General features: G+C 37.6%; 1 long non-coding RNA gene across 3 annotated transcripts; it reads right to left on the bottom strand.

The window, feature by feature from the left end:
• Nucleotides 1-207: 207 nt before the first annotated feature.
• LOC110872208 lies at nt 208-4,351 on the bottom strand. Of its 3 annotated transcripts, XR_002554287.2 has the most exons (8): nt 3,961-4,351; nt 3,707-3,867; nt 3,470-3,569; nt 1,558-1,638; nt 1,293-1,405; nt 968-1,068; nt 581-651; nt 208-452 (listed from the first exon to the last, which is right to left on the bottom strand). It is a non-coding gene; the product is annotated as an uncharacterized LOC110872208 (long non-coding RNA). The 3 variants fall into 3 exon arrangements; XR_002554285.2 differs by having other exon boundaries at nt 214-651; nt 3,961-4,349; XR_002554286.2 differs by lacking the exon at nt 968-1,068 and having other exon boundaries at nt 214-651; nt 3,961-4,349.
• Between the last annotated feature and the right edge of the window lie 12,652 nt (nt 4,352-17,003).

The following is a 17,003-nucleotide window of genomic DNA, read 5'->3' as shown; positions in this document are numbered from 1 at the left end:
ACTCGAGAAATGCATCCACCTTGGTACTCATCGGGCACGCATAGGAGTTTGCCTGGTCCGTCCCATGTCACGCTCATCAACAACTTGTCCACCTTGGCTTTATGCATCTAGGGGGAATGCCGGCGCGTTGCCGCGGATTAAAAAATTGACATAAAAAAACTAACAATATAAGCAACTTGTAGACGACATATGGATAAACAAAAAAGGTTTAGCTAAATCAAACAACAGTTTATAAAAGAACAGTACCTGACTCAAACATAACTAAATGTACTTATAATCCATTGTCCTTGAAATATAAACTTAACATATAATGACATAACTTTGCTAAAAACTTGGAACACAAAAACGAGTTTAACAGAATTCTATAAAAAGAGCGAAAATACGTCCCTTAATGTGATTAACCTTAACACACTGTTGAGAGCCAGTTTCAACTGCCACTACACGCCGCACTCCTATCACAAAAATGGGAACATTCAACAACATTCAGAGTAGATATGGGTATGACCAGAAGGTCATCAAGGGAAAACACTTAAACTTCAGTATTGGAAATGGAACTATATGCTTAGATGGAAATTCATACACGGGTCAGAATGAAGAGTTACAACATATCCTGAATCTATAATGAGCTTTGTTGTCTACCAGTTGTAGTGCCTGAATCACCAAATAAAATCAGTTTTTGTTAATAATGAGGAAATTAGGGGAAAAAAAAGATAAACTTGATCAGTTAGCTATGTGTCAAACGAGCAAATGGATTAGCCTTAAAGATCCATTTAGAAGGAAAGAGACCATATAACAAGCTCATAAATCGATTTATAGAAGAAAGATTATTGTGGTAATAATATACTTTTTTACTCATAGTTAGCACCCAAACTATTTATAAAGCTCATATAAGATGAACAAACGAAAGTGTATGTGGGCACCTTGATATCACCTGAACTATTTTGATCAGAATTGAAGAATTGTTTACCTATTAGCCCGTTACCCGACTCACCCACCGGGCCGATTTAGCCACATGTGAGATGTGTGAGCAATGCTTACTTGAGCTATGCTTAGAGGAGGGTTGGACACCTAGATGGCCAAATTAGCATGTCAAAGCAAATTCGAGTGAAAAAAGTAATTTTGGTGCAGGGAACACGACCAGAATAAGTTGACCCGATATACTTTTTGACAAACAGTTGAAATAATATATAGTGCGTCTAACATGATTACAAAACTTATATTATCTCAATAGCAAAGCTATGATCTTATTTTTCTTTAAACAAATCAAGGAGGTTTTATGATATTGCACTCACCTATCTGACAATAGGCAAAGTTAGAAACCGTAAGTTGCAATTATAATCTGGTGAATGCGGGTCAAGTTGTTTTTATGTTATTGATAACGGATCAAATGTGTAATGGAAAAGATCTGCAAGCACAGCCATCAAGACACTCTAGTAAGTTTCCAATAGATAGGATCTGCCTGAACAGCCAACATTGTTCTAAAACATCCAAAAAATGGCCTGAACCAGCCTAAAGCAGTCCTAAAAACAAGAAAACAATTACGTATAAAATGGATACCTGCACATAGCCTTCATCTGAGATAGAATTTGAGGTCATGTCAGTACGTACTTTGGAGGTGAAGTAGTCCTGTACCTTCACCTGAGGCAAAGTGACAGAAAATATCAAACTGCACTGAACACCTACGCCTTCCTCATTTTATGAGAAATGTGTTATCATCTCATTGAACTAAGTTAACTAAGTGTTGAAAAAAAACTACTAATCATTATGTGAGTTGTCTGAGACCAGCACAAATTTACAAGTGTTTTGGGGCGCAAGCGACTCAGGACCTTTAGGGGCCTAAATCGAACTTCTAAAAGGATTTTCGAATAAAATAGTACGTATGATTGTAAGAGTCATTTTGTTTCTATATTTTAGAAGAATTTTAATGCATAACCTTTCATTAAGACTTGAAACCAAAACTCAAATGGAACCAAGTTTAGAGACCGGTCAAATTTCATTTTTCTAGGCGAGTTACAGATTTGTGAGTTTCAAACCGAACCGAGTCATGAATTTACATTTTTTTCTCCTAATTCGAGACCATAACGCACCAATCCCAACCACAAACCCCAATTTATTCTACATTTGCAATATTAAGCCTCTATGTAAATAGTGAAAGTTGATGATAGTTTTGGTAGCTTGTGTCGTGTAAATAGTGAAAGTTGATGGTAGATTATGTGCATAGATGTTTGTAAATAGTAAAATTTTGCTAAAGAAAATTAACTATTATGCTCTTACCTCCTTTTCAGACCAAGTTCTACCCATAGTTATCGATAGCGAATAGCGACAAATAGCGACAACGTACCTATATGCTACGTAGCGATAGCGATGAAATAGCGCCCACTATTTCGTGTTTAGCAATAAGGTAGTTAAAAAATTAAGAAATAAAACATAGCTATCTACATAACTTTTTTTTATATATAAAGTTAGTTTTATACCTTTTATTTGTAAATTTATAGGTTTAAGGACCAAATGTAAGCTAGTAAAAATAGGGGGGTTAAATGTTAAAATACATAAACCAATTTTACCCACTTTTTATGTAAATTTTACAAGTTTTAATGACTAAATGTAACCTAATGAAAAATAGAGGGGTTAAATGTTAAAATCCATAAAGTTATCTAACCCTAGAAAGGCTCAGACACAACAAAAACAAAAAAGGCAGCCACTCAGCCACTCTCTCTTCTTCTTCTTCATAGTTTCCGGCAGAAATTGCAGGTTTCTGGCCGGAGCAACAAAAAAAAACGCAGCCGCTCTTCTCTTCTTCTTCTTCATAGTTTCCAGCAAGTTTCCCGCAGATTTCCGGCAAAAATTGCAGGTTTCCGGCAGAAATTGCAGGTTTCCGGCCGCTATTCAGCGCTATACACCATATAGCGACCATGACTCGCCTCGCCACGCTATTCGCGATAGCGGTCGCTATGGCCGCTATCGATAACTATGGTTCTACCAGTTCATCAACTGTGCAACATATCGTATTAATTAATAATTAATTATAAAAACCTACTAGGTATTTTAAGTAGAATAAATTTTTGAACAATTTGAGCCCAGTCCAACAAGTTTAGTTCATCAAATACTTGGAGGTCAGGTGTTCAATCCTGGCTCCCTCCACAGTCCTAATGTATATTAGTATTATTACCATTCAATTATCCTAATCTGTGTTTAGCCTTTATATTCTCCTTAAGAAAGATGATGATGATTCTCCTTAAGAAAGAGGTAGCCTTTGAATTAAACCCTAAAAAAGTTTCTCAACTTTAAGTACACTTATCTGAACAATCAATCACCAAATTGATACATATAATCATGACAATGACATAGAGCCAATCAGTAGCCAACCTAGGGTTAGGTTAACAGATAGTAGCTATTAACTGCTCAAATCAGCAAATCATCAAAATAACTCAACAATCACCAACTGTAGGTCCCAATTACAAAAATTTACCGCAGTAAAGATAGAGATGTTAGTCGGCGCTGTCTTCGGTGGATGGAAGAACAATGGTAACCAAAACCAAGTGCCTGCGTTTTTTTTCCTCTCATCCCAACTACCATTACAGGCAACAAACATCAAAATAGACTTTTTTATATGACAAACCAAACAGAAGATTAAAGGAAGATACTAATATTATATTTTTATAACGTATAAAGCTCTATAGAAAACAATTAAAACAAGCTCACTAACCAAAAAATTGTGGGTTTTGTCGAATGGCTGTAATCACTACAACAAGCTTAAAATCTGAACCATAGTCTTCAACATCTTTGAATCTGGTACAGTAAACCAAGGAGCAACAAAATCGATTGAGAGTCCGGACCCCTGGACTCCCTATTTCACGCAGCCTAGACCTAACAAAAAAACCAACCACAATTCAACCACCTGAACCATAAATTAACCTTCAACATGCAGAGAAAAAATTCTGAGATAAAAGAAGAACTTACCTTCAATTTACAAATGCAGTCACCTGGGATCAATCCGCAAATAAAATTAAAACCCTAAATCAATTTTTACCGATCAGAACAGAACCAAAGGCAAGAGGCGAAACAAAAAATTGGAGAGAGGCCGTTTCAGGTCGCCAGAAACTCAACCCTGCAAAACCCTAGCCGCGATTGCGACTCTCCTTCTCGCCGGACCCAAAGCATTTCGAATCAAAGGTCACCGGATGTGTTGAAACTTGAGAGACAAAGCTCCTTTATAACATAGAATCGATTACGGCTAAGTGCAACTGAAGCAACGATGGCATTAAATATGGTTGGTGAAGGGAAATTGAAGCGATTGGGGAAGATTAGAAACAAGGTGCAATTTACTATCATACCCTTAAAGTGTCTTAAAAGTTTTACTTTTTTACAATTTTCCCCTCACAAACCAAGCTTCCATTAGTTGTACATATTGTTTTAAAAGTTAGACGCGACGTAAAATTACATTTTGATACATCACATTTGCTTTATATAGTTATTATATTATTATATTTATGTAGATTTTAGGGAAAATTTCACAAAATAGTAACCAAGTTTTAAAAGTGTTCTAATTAGGTCACTGGTGTTGTTTTTTGTCACAATTAGATAACTTAACATTCAAATCGAGCCATGTCTTTTTTTCCACGTGTCAAGAAAAAAATGGAGCATAAGATGCTGGGTCGAATTATTTTAATATATGAAATTACTAGTCTAAGTACCCGTGTGTTACACGGGTGGCTAATAAGAAAAATAACTACTTTAACATTGTTGACGTAAATATTTTAATTATATATACGTTGAAATATTAATGGAAATGATAGAGAGTATACTAAATAATTGAAATACATGAATACAAACAAAATAAATATTAATATCATAAACATATTAATACTGAATTCATACGGATTTGTTGATGCATCGTTTAACACCAAGCATTACAAATGAAAAATGGAAACACTCAAGAGCACCGAACCAGCGTAGCCTCCTTAAAAAAGACCTGCATTGCATCCAAATGCCTCCTTATACTTGTGAGCTTCATTGACTATCACATACCTGGTTCATAAGTGATAAGTTTAGTATTAGACCATATTTAGGAAAAGGGGAAAAAACAAAGAAAGTTCTAGCCAATCTGTATAAAGACAATATTTGTAGAATTGTATAACACCAGCATGCATTAGAATAACCACATACCCTTTGTCCACATCATGATAGCCATGTCTATTACAACCTTAAGTTACACACCAGAACGCATTAAAAGTAATTCCACAACCGATTGGAGAAGTTCTTTTCCGAATTTACACTCACGTTGATGCCTTAATTAGGCTACTAATTTCCATCATAGCACAAAAAGCAGCACAAGTTGGAAGATTTTATGGCACTTACAATGAGCAAAAAAAGTGACAATAATATTACAGTGAGTACTCTATTATAGTAAATAAACTTAACAGAGTAATAAAATAAAACAAAAAAAAATACAAAGTTATTTGGTTTAAAGAGCTCAAAGTAAACTTCTCTCACTTCAATGGTAAGCAGCTTACGTATATGCTCACATAGCTTTAGAATTTACCGGAGACATCATAGACAACCGGGTCATACGCCAAACATCTTGAGATCAATCGGCAATCAGATCTGTTGAACTTCAAATCTGAAGCGCCAGAATCGCAGCTCAAAGAACACCACAAAAAGCCTCAAATATTTTTAATTATATAAAAAGCCTCAAGTGATGCGTTGTATTAACAGTTTTTCATTTATTTTCATTGATGCGTCACAAATGTGATAATATTATTCAAAAACCAAATTATAAAGTTTAAAAGGAAATGGGTCATATGGATTGGAAGTTCCTTATTTAATCATTTATTCAAAAAATTAGATTACTATCTAATAGTGTCGATATTGTATTAATCAATCGTCTATTTTTCTTTTAAATGGGAAAAGGTGTTTGGGGTTAACCCAACCTGAATTCGACCTACACTAAAAGCAATTGCTCTGACCCGTTACTTGACTCCCTTGACCCCAACCATTTTTCATGACTACTATTTTTCAGGTTTCAACTAAAGCAAACCTTATATTCAAAACTTTTGAAGAACCACATACCTAAAACTCAAGTTGCTCAACAATGGTTGCCACGCAAGAGAAAGGTCATGAGACTATTACAGATAATTTGTAGTAAAAAATAATGAAACATAGACGGACAAATAATGAGCATATACGAACAACTCACTACCAATATTTATATTTAACAGATTGAGTAAGATATGCACCATCTATCTGAACTCTAAATTGCATATGCATCAGTTGCAAAAGAATGAAAGGAATGATGTCATTGTTTGAACTCCTTAGTGAAATCCCCTTATTATTGCAATCAAGAAAAACATATGTTCATCAAATATATAAATTACTCAAAATTTTCAAATAGGAAAAGATCAAATTTAAACACAAACCTGCAGATTTTGAAGGATTCAATTGACTAAGTTTGTTAAAAGTAAGTAAAGTTCATAAAAATAGTCCTAAATAATAGTTTTCCAAAAAGAAAAGCTTTACATGTACTCAAAAACATTTTTTGACTTTTGAGTCAAAGTCAACCCAATCATTGTTTTAAATCCAAAGTTAGTTTTGAGAGTCAATACTTGTGTAGTATGTTCTGCCAATTGCTTTCGTTGCTATTTACAACTTTTATAGGGTTATACACCTTAGTATTTTTGTTAACTTGATTAGCAACCTTAAACTCATAACCTACCTCAAGCATCAACTCAACAAATACATCATTGTTAACTACACTGGTCAGTGGTGTGTCCAAGCCACTACTATAGTGCCTACAACTTTCCATGTAGATTTAATCTTTCAATCGGTTTTATTACGAAAGTACATTTCTCATACTACAAGCATTTGGTACCAGATACCGGTTATTTTCGATACCGAAACCCATTTTTCCATTTTTCGGTACCGATATTTTGGTTGATTTACTGGTAAATACTATTAGTGTACTTTACCAATACCTATTTTCCCCGTTTTTCATTGCCGGTACCGCTCCGGTACCATTCTCATCCCTATACACACAAACACATAGTACGTATAAACTCCTAATATTGGATAATCAAAACACCGCTAAACTCCTCAAACTAATCTCAAGTTTATACTAGTCAATGCCTTTTGACAATAACCATGATCAAACTTAATTCAACCTTGTAGATCAAGTCTCCCTATGCATCTTAGCTTATCATATCTACTTATATCTACTTATGATTGGTAATGTTATGAATCTACTCTTGAGTATTATGTACCTGATAGCTAATAGGTCTACACTACTGGTTTGCAAATAGATCAAAATCCATTCGTACATGTAGAGCTTTTTTCAAGCAGGCCTACTCAAATATTTTGAATATTGACCGTTTCATGACTAAAATCTGTGAATGTGTTGTACTTTTTAAAATTAATTATTAAGAAGAAGGAAAAAAATCACCTTATTTTGGTTGAAGTACAAAAGAACAAATAATGAGATTCTGAATACCATATCGGACCTAGTAAATGTGCTATGGTTTATTAATCTGCATTCATCTCTTAGCTCTAACCTGTTACAACAACCAAGTAAACATCAACATATATAATATTCTCAAGAAGAACAACCAACCAAACATCAATATATACAATATTCCCTTAAAAGAACAACCAAGCCAAAGCCTCAGTTGACGAACTTGTCGAACTTTCCGCTTGGACACTGATCGATGTCGAAAGGTCGGTCAAAAACAAGTTTAAAATTTGGTCCTAGTACCTTTACTAGCAAGGGTAAGTAGGGTCGTCTCCACAGGGAATATGTGGTTAGTGTTGATTGTAGAAACCTAGATTAACTAAAACTAAGAAAAACTATTGCTTTGATTGCGTTTTGAGATTTTTGATCGAGAATAATTAAGAAAGTTATCAATTTTAAAGAAAAGCAACCCCTCCGGATTTCCGGTTCAATGATTCACCCAAACTTGTTTAATTAGATAGATACCAAAAGGTCTTGTTAACGGTTTAGTTTGATTGATAATCAAAGACAAGTTTTTAATAATAACCTATGCAATTTAATTACCAAATCATAATTGCCAAGAACCCACCCAATAACCAAACTACTCACGATGCAAGAGAACCGAATGCGAATGGTAAAAGATGAATAATTGCAACACTCACAATTCTTTTAAACAAAACTAAACCGCAAGTATTCTTCAAGTTATGAAAAACAATCCAAAGAACTAAATAAACAAGGTTTGAGTTTCACATACATGAACCATCCACCCGGAGGTGGTCACAAAAGAATCTAGCCACTCATAATCATGATTTGATCTTCTTGGTTTTCTTGGATGTTTGATTGCATGAAAGATTGATGAAAATTGAGGTTGGGAACTCCAAAATTCGTCCTTGGGAAGTGGAAAATGACTAGGGTTAGTGAATCTCTCATTTTGGGGTTGAAGATATCTTAAAATAAAGTGAAATCCTGAATTTTCCCGTGACTATCTGCTGTCAACGCAAGGTTGCGCCCCCCTGGCACAAGGTTGCGCCCCTGACTGATTAGCATCTGTATTGCGCCCAAACTGACACCAAGTTGCGCCAAACTGGTTTCTTCTTGCGCCAAGTACTGGTTTCTCACCATTTTTTGCATTTTTCAACTCCCAACTTGTGTGTAAGCTTCTAACCTTCATAAATCTTCCCGAAAACCTCCCGTTTAGCTTCAATATCCATCCGTTAAGCTTTGGGTACCTACAAATAGAAACACACTCAAAGTAACCATGTTTTATGATGATAAACACTTAAAACCTTATATTTACACATGTTAAAACACGGTTATTTACCCCTCTATCACATCCCCACACTTCACCTTTGCTTGCCCTCAAGCAAACCGTTACGGAATTACTCACCATCGTAACAATACCTCTAAACCCCTATACCGATGCAACCGTTTAAGTCCCAAGTCATACCCGTCCCATAGACTAACACAATCAAGATTGATAGTCCGACAAGCAAGTGATGCAATTTATAAAACTTAAGACTTGTTTATTCAAAACTAACATGCTTAGGATTACAACACATGCTACACGCCTCTCACAATAAACTCTCCTCTCGGTTTAATATCTGAACTAGCGTGTAATGTGCTAGTGTGTGTAAAACTCAAAACCAAACATGAAATCCTGTAATCATAAGCTTGTATAACAATCATTCCTCCACTGTATCGTATAACACGGCACATATCAAAAGGACTTTCGGTTTTGGGCTTAGGCTAAGGGTAGGAAATTTTTGGCTTATTTTTTTTTTATGTGGCGAACAAACAAACGACCAAACCGTGACAACTTATTTGCAAAACGTAACATACTTTTGGGTTGGTTTCTACCCAAGAACATAGACAATATTCACAACACTTTCTTTTTGTCTTTTTCTTTTTTCTTTTTTTTTCTTTTTTTTTTTCTTATTTTCTCAATTATTCAAAACTGTCATCCACGGTCACTATCAAACAACTCATGTTAGGTGGACAAACGAAAGGGTAAATAGGCTCAACAGGGCTACTAAGGGTGATGATTCGGTAAACACAAAACAAACAAACAAGTGGTGTAAGGGATATCCTAATGCCTTTATCATTTACATGAACGTATCAAACCACAGTCTCAGCATGCATCAAATCATACAAGTTCTAACACAGAATAACATATGGCCTGCTCTCAACAAATGAAGTCATTATGTAAATCATTCTATCATTCTACAGGCTCAAAATTCTCACCAAAGAAGGGTAAAAAGGTTGCCGACACGTAGCATATGCAATCTAAAACATGTTACCCTTAAATAGACATCTCTTTTCAATTCTTTTATCCATAAAACACTTGTCGGACGTACTCTCATGAAACTTAAAGGAATGACCATGACAAGGGACTATGTTAGTTTACTACCGGCAAGGAACCCATCAGTGATTGGAACGTAAGGTTTTCATATCCATTTAGTTCACTTAAGGCGATGAAATTCTTTAAAATTTTCAAAATTTTCAATTTTTTCAGTTTTCATCGTTTTCAATCAGTTTCAACCTCTTTTAAACTATGTCCCAAGCCTTTGCCTTCCCGGGTTGCCATATCCCCACACTTGGGCGACATTGTCCCCAATGTATAGTTTTTTTTAAAAACGGAACCCGGAATACCCACTAACAAACCTCATGAGCGACCGTGCCTAACACAATTAGCAAAAACACATTCCCTAACACATAACTTGTTCACACTACCAATAACACGGATAAAAATGCAATAATAGAAGTGGAACAGACTCCCCTGGTTTAAAGCGTAGAAGTGTCATGCGTCATGTTCCACCACGACCGTATAGCATTTCATTCGCGGCCGTGTCCAAAAAGTACTCAGGTCAATCTCTATAATTAGTGTGCAAATCATCCCCGTCCAAATGGAGATTGAGTATGGACGGTTCTGACTGAACTCTAATCCGTGCATTGTCCACCACTGCAACTAGAACGTATTGGGACTTCCCCAAACATCCCCACACTTGGACCATTGCATCCGTAGAGATTAATAACCTGATAACCTGCAACAGTACTCATGCAAAAACAAAACAAATATACACTACTCTACAACCTCGGGCTGCCTCCCGAGAGCGCTAAGTTTATAGGTCTTCAGCCAGACCGTACCTGATATACCCTCATGGTGGTCGAGTGGGATGCTTGCGTCCCATGGCCTCTACGTAGGTACCCCGCCAATGCTCTAGTAAGTCGTCCACTGTCTTCCACATTGGACCGAATAACTTTAACCTCCTTTTTGCATTATCAACTTCAGGCGGTTTCTTTTTCTTCTTCTTCCCTCGTGGCTTCCCTTTGTCTGTTTTAATCTCCTCATGCGCCACACTTTCCTTTTTCCTTACTGCTTTGCTCCCCGCCACTTCAAACCTGTCAACCAAAAATGTCACACCCCGATTTCCACGTGTCTCACCGGTGGGCCCGGTGGGGGATTACCGTGACGATGTTGGCAACAATATAGTCAAACCACACAATTTTATAATGCACAGCGGAAGCTTAAGATAAACATATAAACTTCAACCTCTGGTTGTAATATCAAATGTATTACAGAAGTTGAATATATCCACAGCGGATCAAAAAGTAATAAATATTGTTCATTCAGATGCAGCATCGAGTTTGCGAGACTATGTGCGATGCTTAGGACGCCTATACCAGCCCATTTCGTATAGTACCTGCACTTAATCTTTTTGGGGAAAATACGTCAGTTTACACTGGTAAATACATTCAACTGACACATTTGAAAATGTTTATTAAAATTGATTTGAATGCACAAGGCACAAACTCTTTTACAACTTGGGAAAATTATTAAAATCTTGTGAACGTTTTACATGTTCTTTTATGCGTTCAGTAGCCCGGGTCGTGCCGGGTTAAAGATTTATAGACACACCACATTGCGTAAAACCGTAGTATAAAAACCCAACGGCTACGTCTTTTAATTTAATGTCGACAATATATACCGGGTGTACGCCTACACCGGGATGTCGATGGTCGTGGCCATTTCGTAAAATGATGCCAAGGATATCCGGGACAACAGTCATTAAACCCCCCAAAGGCTTTTAAGAAATAAAACTGTTTAAATGAGTCGATCATATTATTAATTAACCACCTAAGCGATGGAAAAATATAATGCTCAATCAAGCGGTATTAATATACCGTAACCCAAGCCCATATAGGGGAAATAAGTTAAAGTATTTACCTTTGCAAGTATATTTCCTTAATTTGGATTAAATCACCGATAGCTTTTACTGGGGCTCCTAATCTGGAACGAAGGTTTTAATTAACCTCTTAGAATCCTAACGAGTCGTTATAATGGCCGTAGCCTAGACCGGTTGGTTCCGATATATATAGATATGGTTTAATCGCGCGAAAAGGCGAAAACCGAGAATGGAGTGTGATTCTGACCCAACAAGTTCAGAGACTTGTTTTATATGGGTTTATGGTTCACACTCTGGAATTTGGGGTTCAAATAATATAATTTGACCCGTATCGGCTAATTGATGAAAACTAGTTTCATAAGCCGAACCGTGCGCGCAATAGGCGAAACGGTTAACCATGAGAGTCTTATGCTTATTTCCTAAGTCAATATGCCTTAAAGAGGTTGTGGTATCAGTAGGATACCTTCCGTGATGCCCGTAACGAGTTTTAGTTAATATTACGCCCCGTAGGGGTTTTTCGGTCATTTTAAAGACTTTTAAAAAGCTTTTCGAGTTCTACAGGAAATCTGAGTTTCCCGAACAGCTTATCAAGCTTAAAATACTTTATTTATTATTTGGAACCAGTATCAACTGGAATCGGGTCAAAAGACCTTGTAGAACTCATGTTTTGGCCGAAAAGGGCATATTCGGTATTTACCGAACCGTAGCCATAACCGCAGGTTATGAGCGAGGTAAAAATTATTAAAAATCTTTAAAATTCCCTAAATATTATTTTAATACAGTGAGTAGAAGTTTTGGTGACGAAATCTTGGTTTAGATAGGTGTTATGCTAATTGCGCCGTTTATTACAAAAGTTTATTTTAATTGCGCTAATTAGCATAACTCTCATTCTAGACCTCGGATTGACGTGAAACTTTAAGGACATGCTTATAATTTAATAAGCAAGGTTCTGGTCCGTTCACGTGTCCAAAATACTTGTTTTATTTTCAAAATGGCGTTACGGTCAACTTTTAGGCGATTAACGGAAATGCGCAAAAGACTCGGATAACTCATGAACCGATCACAGAGGTTTATACCATCATGTAACCTGGTCCTAAGAGAGTCCTAAGGTATATCTATACCTCACTAAAACGGGTCAGAACTGAAGTCAATGCAAAAGTCAAACTTTTGCGACATTCGGCTCCGAACCGGGTCAATATAGCAAATGGTCGATTCAAACGAGCGCAAACAAGTTTATATGCTTAATATCATGTTTTATGAACATCAAAACAGGTTTCATAATGTATACATTACAGATTATGTAGAAAACGGCAAAATGACTTTCTGTTGACTTTTTAAGTGCGCGTTTGACTCGATATTTGACGTAGTTAGAGTGGTGATCAGAGGGAACCCTTTTAGAGGTTTATTACCCACATAATTACCTACTCAAAACAACTTTTGATCCGTCATAAGACTGAACCATTTGCAAGTTATTGTAATGACAACCGTTAGTTACGACGGTTGTGTTTATAAGCTATAGCTATGGAAATGTATGACCAAAATGGTTATGAACGACTTACAGAAGTGGTATCTTGCTTAGAGAGCAGAAGGGAATGCTAGAGAGCTCTTAGAATGATCAGATAGAAGTGTTTGTGTTGTGGTGAATGTTATGAACCAAATGTGCTTATTTATAGTGTTCACAAGACCTCAAGATCATCACAACTCAGTCTACCTTTGATCATGGATCATGGGCAGGTGTCCCTAAGTGATATGGGTCGAGTAGGGGGCACCCATGCTCCATTAATTGGTTGTTTGGTCGTTCAAAGGCTCCAAAAGGCAAGATGTTACAACTTTCTGCATCTGGGCGTCTAATGCGGCCCGCATGGGAGTTCCATGCGTTTATAATGCGGGTCGCCTGAGATTCAATTATCAGACGCGTATATTAGGAGGCTCGCGGCCCGCCTCAACTTATCCCTAACCTTCACGCGGGTCGCGAGAGGTTATAAATTCAGAAATTTTAAATCTTTTGTCATGATTGCGAAATCCTGGTAATTAATAACGAAATCTTTCGTAATGATTTACCTGACCTTTCGGGTTTGAAGGGGTAACTTTGCGGTTTGGCCCTCGGTTATTTACCGATAGGGGCCTCGTGTTATTTACCCGCATTATTAAGTCCCCGGTTAGTTTATTAATTATCCGCAAAGCCTTAACTTTCATTGTTGACGCTTTTAACCCTTCTCATACGAATTTGAGTATAACTCTCTCGTTTTAAGACGGAACTTCGCGGAATTTGTACAGTATATTCTAGTGAGCGTATAATACTGTTACGAAGCCTTGGGAACGTTAAAGGGTCACTCAGAGGTATAATTAAACATGTTGACACAGTTAACCCCTGTAGCTCGTAATCTCTCACTTTCTTCCGCGTTTCGCTTCCGTACGATCTATGATTTATTCGTTTGAAGGTACAAGCATTATTTAGGGTTACTATACAGTATATTTACCCTTGTTGGCATTTATAACCCTCGAATTTAATATACTTTCAAGGTTTGTCAAAAATTAGTCCTTTATTTTATATCAATGCCACGTGTAAACAAATGACACGTGTTAACACATTATTGGACGCAAAAATTCGAGGTGTTACAAAAAAGCACTCATATTTTGTTTGAATCTCCTTTGCAGGAGAGACATTCTCATCACCATTTTCAACTTTTGAGCGTTCACCTGAAATAAAAGGATCAGTAGCATTTGAAAACACATTTAACCGTAATTCGCGATCACCAAACTTCATACTTACCGTTCCATCAACGCAGTTTATAATTGCATGAGCAGTCGCTAAGAACGGTCTACCCAGAATGACTGGAGAGTGCGTGTTCTTTGAACTTGTGGCACAATCAAGAACTAAGAAGTCAACTGGGTAGTAACACTCTTCTATTTTCACAATTACGTCCCTTACAATCCCCCTCGGACACATGGGAGTCTGATCAGCCAACACCACGGTGGTGTTGACTTTTTGTAACGGACCAAAATCATATTGGTCATACAGACTCCCTGGTAGAATACTGACACACGCTCCAAGATCCAACAGTGCCCTTTTTATTTTAAATTCACCCACTTGTATGGGAATAATGGGTGCTCCTGGATCTTGGAGTTTGGGGGGAAGGGTACCCAATAAAACGGCATTCACGTTTGTAGTTAAATCAAGTTTTTTAGGGAACTTGTGAAGTCGTTTTCGGGTACTTAACTCTTTCAAACACTCAACATGATCGGGACTCTCTTTAATCGCATCAAGTAAGGGTAGATTAATTTTAGCTTGTTTAAAGCTTTCCCACCTTTCATCCCTTGGTGGGTCCCGATCATGTTGAGAATCCGATTCAGTATTAACATACTCCACCACCTCCTCAACTACTTGTGATGGTGGAGCTACCTCAACGCTACCAGTGTCAAAAGTTGGACGAACACTTACCGCATTGATGTGCACATTTCTTCCATTCTTTAAGCTAGATGACTGATGTGCTGGATTAACTATGGTAGTGCTTGGCAACTTACCTGGATCTCTTTTCAGCTGAGCTAGATCTTCTGCTAGTTGCCCCAACTGTTTCTGCATTGCTTCCGAAGTTTTGTCTCTAACCTCATTATGCTTCTGAATATCCTTCATAAATGACATGATTGCATCTAGCTTCGAATCACTCGAGTCGCCTCCACCACCTGAAGAATTACCTTGCTGGTTGCCTTGATTCCTCCAACTCCCTTGATAATTGCTTTGATTTTGCTGTTGGTTGTTGGCTTGAGGCCCTTGATTGTATTGACCCCGATTCTGGTAACCTCCTTGCGAGTAATTTCCTTGCCGATTCTGATACTGTTGACCTCCTTGGTTAGATACCTGAAAATTGGGGTTCAACTGATTAGCAGAATTACCATAACTAAAATTGGGGTGGTTTTGCAAACCTGGATGATATGTATTCGATTTCATATCATATTGCTTTCGGTCACCATAGATTTGATTCAATTCGTCGGTCTAACCATCCAACACAGCGCACTCTCCGACTTGATGCCCTAACTCTCCACATTCAGTGCACACCGAAAACGTATTGGCGGTTTTAACTTCACCCCCTTTTCCAAGGTTCATTTGAGCTAACTGACGCTCAAGCAATAAGTTTTGATGCCTCAACTTCTCAACTCGTTCCTCAGCTTCATAATCAACTGACTTCGCTGAACTCGATCTCGCCCTCCTGCTAGATTGTGCCTGTCTTTTCGAAGTGGCACTTTGTCTCTCCAAGTATGCCCAATCTGCAGCCTCGGTGTTTGTGAGAAACGTACCATTACTGATGGCGATAAGATCTCTTACATCATCAGGAAGTAGCCCATCATAGAACGCTTTGATCAACTCCCATGTCTGAATTTCATGATGTGGGCATTTTCTAAGCAACTCTTTAAACCTTGTGAACGCTTCATGGAACGCTTCCCCTGAATGTTGCTGGAATGCTCTGATTGCATCCCGAGCTTCACTGGTTCTATTCATGGTGTAGTACTCCTCCAAAAACACTTGCTGCATCTCTTGCCAAGTGTAAATACTCCCAGGAGGTAATGTTGCGAACCATTGGCGTGCCTTGTCTTTCAGGGTAAATTGAAACAACATCAACTTAACCTCATCCTTTGTAAAACCCGAACCTCCTATAGTTTGGCAAATTGAATCAAAACTTGCAATGTGCAAGTATGGCTCTTCGGTTCTTTTTCCATAGAATTCCGGCAAATGGCCTAAGTATTGAGGCCTCACCTCGAAGGGCCGATTATTATTCCCCACCGGTGTAACTATAGCTGATGAGTTGGGTACTATAACAGGTCGACAGTGACCTTCAACTCCTTGAATTGGTGCCCCTTGAACGACTTGTGGGACACCATCCAAAAACTGTATCTGCTCGCCCCTAAACCGATTATTAGCTCTTCCCGCATTAAACTGCGGGACTCCATGTTGAACTTGATTTTGTGGAATCGGCCGCTGGATGTTATTTCTTTGGTTGACTTTTTGTTGTACCGGGTGTCCTTGATTAACATTATACCCTTCGTCGTTTCTGTAATCAGCATATCTCCCATCATACTGGTTTTGATAATCATCATCTTCCCAACCGGATTCCCACGTATGAACACTGCCTTCTCTGTGGTTGGGATCCTCATCATACCCGTGTTGATGTTGTGGTTGGTTAAGACGAATAATTTCCCCATGTCGGAGATTTAGATTTCCAGGTTGGTTTTGTGGGCCTGGGTTGAATTGTGGAAATGGTTGTGGTGGTGGTTGATTCTGGTTTTGGTTATTAGGCTGGTTTTGATTTTGGTTTTGAGGGATTGGTGGATCTGGAATGGGA

This window comes from Helianthus annuus, chromosome 8 (genome assembly GCF_002127325.2).
Source record: "Helianthus annuus cultivar XRQ/B chromosome 8, HanXRQr2.0-SUNRISE, whole genome shotgun sequence".
Lineage (NCBI taxonomy): Eukaryota > Viridiplantae > Streptophyta > Magnoliopsida > Asterales > Asteraceae > Helianthus > Helianthus annuus.
Note: the sequence above shows the minus strand (reverse complement) of the source record. Positions and strands in the feature narration are given on the sequence as shown.